The sequence below is a fragment of the Balaenoptera musculus genome, chromosome 7 (assembly GCF_009873245.2).
Source record: "Balaenoptera musculus isolate JJ_BM4_2016_0621 chromosome 7, mBalMus1.pri.v3, whole genome shotgun sequence".
Classification (NCBI taxonomy): Eukaryota; Metazoa; Chordata; class Mammalia; order Artiodactyla; family Balaenopteridae; genus Balaenoptera; species Balaenoptera musculus.
This window is the reverse complement of record NC_045791.1, coordinates 61,567,523-61,574,776: the sequence shown is the minus strand read 5'-3', so window position 1 is coordinate 61,574,776 and position 7,254 is coordinate 61,567,523.

Below are 7,254 nucleotides of genomic sequence, written 5' to 3'. Positions count from 1 at the left end.
AGACCATGTGGTTAACTGCCACACTATATGCACCATCGTACTGTGTGATACTGAGAGATTTAACTAATCAAATTTTGTCTGCTTCTCATAAACTGGAAAAACAAACCCTTGTTAAAAGCTTTAAGGTAGTGATCAAATCATACTTCCTCTCTACTGAGCATAAAACTGTAACCGAGTAGGACACTATGGGGCCTTCCAGGGACAGACCTCTCCCCAGTATCCTCTGCTTTAGCTTCTCTCTGAAGTACCTAGATAACAGTATCTGATACACATTTCCTGAGTTGTTTTACAGATGCTAAAACCCACACCATGTAGCCCTCCAGCCTACTGGAGCCTAAGGATTGATAATGTTAATCCCTGTGACACGGCCCTGTGACCTCACTATCAACTGATCAGAGAATTGCCCAGAAGCTGATCACATACCCTGGGATGCCCCTCTGTCACCCTGTCTTTAAAAATGCTTTGCTGAAACCCTCCAGGGAGTTCGGGGTTTTTGAGCACTAGCTGTCCTGAACTCCTTGCTCGGCGCCCTGCAGTAAATGCTACACTTTGCTTCACCACAACCCGGTGTCAGTATATTGGTTTTACCGCACGCAGGCGAGTGGACCAAAGTTTGGTTCCATAACAAAACTAAAGATTTAATTAATCCAGATAACAAGATTATACTGTAATAAAATATACCGTAAGAATAGAGGAAAGGGAGATACTATCTTGATGAAAACCAGGGTGGGGAAAGGCCAAAGTTTTCCTATTAAAAACAGAAAGAGGGCTTCCCTGGTGGCGCAGTAGTTAAGAATCCGCCTGCCAATGCAGGAGACACGGGTTCGAGCCCTGGTCCGGGAAGATCCCACATGCCGCAGAGCAACTAAGCCCGTGCGCCACAACTACTGAGCCTGTGCCCTAGAGCCTTCGAGCCACAGCTACCGAAGCCCGTGTGCCTAGAGCCCATGCTCCGCAACAACAGAAGCCACCGCAATGAGAAGCCCGTGCACAGCAACGAAGACCCAACGCAGCCATAAATAAATAAATAAATCAGAAAGAAATTGAAATGGTACAGATGGCCCAAGGTTTTTTTTTATTTTAAACTCACAAAACTTGTAAAACATTTTATATCTACAACCCCCTCCCCCAAATAGCAATAATGCTAAATGTAGAAATAAACTTGATGCAAAACATTTGTTTCTATATATTTCCTTCATGTCACATTTTAAGATAGGAATGTACATTTTCCTAGTCAAAACCCCCCTTTGCCCTCTCTCACAGGAAATTGTGCCAGGGAGTGGGAGACGTGACTGGTGGGGCAGAGAGGATCTGGAACATAGGGAGGTAGGACCCAGCCTGGTTGACGAGCACACATCTCCCTGCCAGAGCTAGGAGAGAATGCTCAGGCTGGGTGGGGTTGAGAATGGTAAGAGACAACTCAAAACAATTTCAGAAGCATTAGAAAGAGTGTGCCTGGCTAGCTAGCTCCTTTGATGATGGGCTCCAGTGGAGGGGTTGGGGGCAGGGGGTGGGATGGTGGTTCAATTCTACCAGGAGAAGGAACACAATGGAAGCTTCAAGTCCCTAGCACAGAAGTAGAAAACTAACCTCTCAACTATGCTTCGCTCGCAAGAATTTACTAAGGGCACAAAAATGTGTCCATCATCAGGTTAGACTTTGATTATAGAAAAATGACAACTGTGTTTCCAAGGAGCCTACTTGTAGTCTAGGAGGAGACAAATAAGATTTTCCCCAGTCTCTCGTTACAAAGGGGCTGCTGCGTTCATCAGGAGCGGAAGCAGAAAAGGATGGTTTCAGGATAACAGAGAAGCCTCTCAAGACTTGATGCCTCCCATCTCCACGGAAGATGCAGCCTTTGTGTGAAGTGAGGGCTCCAAGCACAGGGGTGGCGGCTGTGGAGCAAAGGAAGCAGCAGCCGTGGCCCCCCGGGTTCCCAGGCCTGTACTAGGAAGTCAGTGAGAGCAAGTCAGAGCAGCCGCGTTTTAACACAAGGAAGACGGCAGCTGCGAGGCTTCCAAGCAATCACCTCTCCTTTATTTGAACTAGAGAGAAATATGAGGGGCCAAAGTACAACATAACTATTAACACACATTCTGATTGGTCCCCGAGGCTGATGACCTAGGGAAATAATCCCTGTTACTTGTGAGTATAGAAAAACCTTTCGTAGCAGGTAACTGCTAATAAAAAGTAGTTTGAGCTGCTACCACTATGCTGGGCCCGGGGCTTGCAATGAAGCGTAAGGCAGGGTGCTTGTGCACATGCGCTCAGAAGCCCAGGTGAGGACGATGTATAGTCAACTAGACACACAAATAAGGAAATACCCTACAGACTAAAGCGATTTCTGCTAAGAAAAAAGCCTGCTTATGGAGAGCATATAACAAAGGAAAGTGGCCTGTGTTGGTGGGATAGAGAAGTTTTCCCATTTGAAAATCTTTTAGAGTGATAGAACAGTTGGTAATGTAACTGAACTATCAACACTGAAAGCTACCTAAGAAATCCATCCACTATAGTAGATGACATAGAGGTTTCTGTAAATATGGAAGGAAAAGAAATGCGCTTTTGATAGATTTATGGAGATTAGCACTGCTAAGTAGACCAGACTCTAACAAGCAACATTTGACAAATTTTATTATTGTCGTTTCATTGAGTCCATGTTCTCATGTTGTTATGAAACCAAGGTTTCTTAGCTATTTCCAATTGTAATACCCAGCTGTGGCATGGGGTACTTTATTATTTATCAGTTCTCACAAATCTCCAACGAGGTAAGCTAATGTTCTTAAATGCATGCCCGCTGAGAGAAATTTTACAAATCACAGCACTCTATAGCTCAAAGAGGATAGCTACATATTAATAAAAGTAAAACTGATTTAAAAATGAAAGAAAACTCTATATTTTAAAGATACATTTTAAAATAATATTTAGCATAGTTAATCTTTGAGACAAATTTTGATAACCCTTATTAAATACTGCTATATGAAGGTCGAGAAACTGTAACCGTACTTCCTCATAATAAAGATAACACACTCAAAAATACTGAAGAAAGGTACTGATTAAAATGGAAAGGGAACTGCTAGTTGCAAACAATAATCTTTTCTGTATTTTAAGCTGTTTCAGTAATAATTAAGACTGAAATTTCTTTCAAGTTAACTTAAAATATTTTTATACTTAGCCCCATCTTTATCCTTCAGCTTAACCAGAATATAATAAGCATCATTCTAAGGAGACAAGAACTTTAAGACATTTTTTCCAGTACTCTGCGGATGTTTTTTCATTTTCAATGTGTTGAATTCTTAAATTCCAAAAACAAACCAAGAAAAACCCCTAAGAATTTCCAAGTTCTTAAAATATTTCTATCAAAGTTTTTAAGAGATTTTGCCAGGAAAAGTCTGCTATATTTAAAACAGTATCATTCCTAACTCCTGCTGAGCAACCGCAAGCAGGTTGTGGATTTCAACCAATTAAACCCACCAAGGCCAGGAAACTGATCAAAATGATTTTGAAGTCCCATGCCTACTGAATTTTATTCTTTATCCTCCTGATAAATTAGTATGCAAGACATAATACAAAATCTTGATCCTCCTGTGTGTGACTAAGTTTGCAAAGACAAGAAACACAACATCACGAGAGCCTGAATGGGAGATCTCCTAGATACGTTTTGGCAAATATGAGGAGGCTGGGCTCACCTTTGCAGCATGTCAGGAAGCGTCCACGACTTAGAACTTCAGCGTATGTTGGGATATCGGGTGCTCTGCCAGGGTTGCAGACGCGGCTTGGAGATACGCTGTCTAAAGCATTGCTACTCAAAGTCAGTCCCAGGCACCAGCAATTGGAAAGGCAAACTCGCGGCCCTCACCAACTGAATCAGAATCTCTGACGTAGGGCCCAGGACTTTGCTTTAACAAGCTCTCCAGGTGATTCTCAGTCTCACTGCAGTGCAATAACAAGAACTTCTGGACCCCTGCGTGCTGGGTGTAGGACTTGCTAGAGACAACAGGCGAAGGAGAAGAAGCTCGGCCACACAAGCGGCAGGGGCCTCACTTAGGAGCTTGCAGTGCAGACTCTCCTGCCCAGAACTACAATCAGAGCCTGCATTTCAGTTAATTGATTTCCTCTGTGCGCCTGGAAGGTACTCCCTCGGGCAATCAGCCCCTGCCCCCTTCTGCCTGTCTTCTCAAGTAGTAGCTAGAATGCTCTGGGCTTCTTTTCCCTCTTTCCCTTATCAAAATCCCCATTTACCCAACAATTTGCTTCACCCAGGTGTCAGGGGTGAGGAGTGATTTTTCTGAGCTAATGAGCTTTAGTGTAGAGTTCCCGATAAAACTAATAAAACTCAATGTATTACTGATTCCTGTAATATCAGCATTAAAAAGGAAAGATTTCTGAAGATGCCTATATTTTAAGCCCAAGAATGAATCTAATGGCGGGATTCTAAGCATAGTGAGAAACTGGTAGAGAAAATAAAGGTTTTGTGGGAGCTGGAGTTTTTGATATGCTACAAATCAGGCATGAGGGAGGCTGAGCTGGTCCTGGTCTTCCCCCTGGATTCCTTACCTTTCTATTTAACAGGAACTGATTGAACAAAGAATTCACCTCCAAACGGGAGCCTATCAACTCCATTAAGCTATCCCCTAGGTTTGTTACAACTATCTAATAACTCTAGCCAACTGTGAGTCCAGTATTCAAGGTGTTTTAGTGGCTCCAGGAGCCCAAGAATTAACTCAAACTGAGGGCACGCCTGGGGTGGGAGTGACTTTGAAGGCCCCATCGGCACCAGTACTTTGCAGCACCCTGAAAAGTCCTGGAATCGCACACTCTTGCATTCTCCACCCACCCACCCCACCGCCAAATCTGGAAATCTGTTATTACAGGATGGGGATGGTGGCAGGGAAAAATGGGTTTTAAAAAGTTTTCTAGGCAGTTCTGATACACATGCCTGACTTCTCCAACGGATAATCACCGCTCAGTTGTATAAGTTTTATTATTGCCCAAGAAGCTTTTATACACAATTCAAGGGTGTCTACACTGTTATTACTGAAATGAGACATATCATAAAAGTACAAGTTTTCTTTCACATATGTGAAATGTTATTTTATACCTCAATTTGATCCATGCATGATTTGAGAAATACAAGTTCTCAACCAAAACATAGGTCCAAGCATGCAAAATCAATAGCTATTATAATTTTTAATTTTGAAAATCTCTTGAACTTCACTGGCAACTCCTTTAACCTTGCACCGTTTCAAAGGAAAACACAAATTGAAGCGAGCTACATTTATTAAACATTTCTTCATCAGTATGAACATCGACAATGCACTGAACAGTGCCAGCAAACAGCCTGCTGGGATTGGGGCAATCATTTATTTTCACTCAAAATTCCCAGTAAGGTTTGAAAATATGTACTTCTGCCAGTTTAACCTTGGTTTCTATTATTACTAAAACATTTGAAGTAAATAAACCAAACAAAATCTTTTGAATTTCAGTTGTTTACAACGTACCTCATTGACAGGAAACAAGCCTTTCTAAACTGGAGATCGTGGCAAATTTTTACAAGACAATAAAAACCATTTTCTCCTTTTTATTATAAAAACAATGTTACCACATATAGAGGGGAAGATTAAGTTCACCTGTAATCTCACCACCCTAACGTGTTACCTTTTAATCTCTATCCACAAACATGATTTTCACATAGTTGTAACTTGTGTATTTACACAATTTTGAGAAAATCACTATTTAAATCCTCATATACAGGACTGTATGTATACTCCTCTTTAAGAAAATTATACAGTGTAAAACCTACAAAATGCAATATGTCCATCAATCCCAAAATACCCAAGAGCTTCAACCTTCCAGACCAAATTACAACTGCGTTTCTTTCCTTCTGCACTTGAGCACATGAGCTATGACAAGGCTAACATTGGTCTAAGTTCACCATCTGTAAAATAGCATAGGTAAAACATTGCTATAAACTTTAAAAGTTATCTACATTGTTTAGCACATTTTCTTTGTGCAATGTTTATAAAACCTTAAAATTACATCTTAAACATCTCCATACTAATTGAATCAATAATCTTCAATCATTCTTAATTATTATTCCACTTTTCTTGAGCTTGTTTTTTAGGCAAAGTGGTTAATACAAATGAGAAATAAAGGGCATCTGCATCCAAGTACGCTTTCCATGCCAAAGGAGAAGCAGCACTATTTAGGTAGAGTAGGTTCTGTGATGGCAGAAATACCAGCCTGGGTTTATCAGATGTCGTCTGTGTGACCTTGAGCCAATCATTTTGTCCCCTTGCACTTCAGGTACTTTACTGTAAAATGTAAAATGAATACTTGCCTTCTATCTCTTTGGGGCTATTATTGCAAAAACTAGAATATAAGTAAAGCATTTTAAAATCCTCAGATGAAAGGTACAACATTTTTTAAAGATTTCGTTTTTATTAGGATTGATTGACACATACAACTTATTATTAACCTGCATACTAAAAGTTCTCTGTATCATTCTGGTTAAAAAGTTATAGATGAGTTCCCATTTTCAATGTTTCAAGAACAGGTCCGGAGAGCGCGCTGAACTGGTTTCATTTGGTGACACACTGACATCTAGTGGAGATTTATGGTGTGCTATGGAATACCATACACCCCACAATAACTCCACACAGTTCTGGCGGGGGCAGAGGGAAGCAAAAGCACCTTTTGGTCTTTATGTGAAGCATCAAGAAAATATACAAATAAATTAAAAAACAAAGGTACACTTCCCGTATATTTAAGTTTTCCCTTGTTCAATTAAAAATACCGGCCAATTCTCAAGACATTTAATCAGTTGTGGGATCATGTGCGGTGGGTAGCAACGAGCTCCTTAGCACTGTAGTTTTGGGAGATCCCAGAAAACCTCCCTCTGATTCAGAGTGTAAAGGAACAACATAACTATGAGCTCAGCTGTTCTTCTTTTCCTACAACCATGGCGAGCAAGGCTCGGGGTGGGGGGGATGGGGGAGAAGACAAGGCAGGGGAAGGGAGGGAAGGGAAGGAAAATGTGTGGGAAGTAAGTTTTCTAGGTTTTTTATTACATCCCATGAGTTAAATTTTGTACCTCTTTGTGGCTAGAATTTTATTAAATCCAGAGGGAGAGTTTCTTTAAGCAAATGTATGTGTAACCTTTCTGGCATATCACGAAACATTTATCTAAACCTGCTCACTTAGCACACTGCATTCACTTTGGAATAAAAATATAAAATAAAATGTTTCTACGATTAC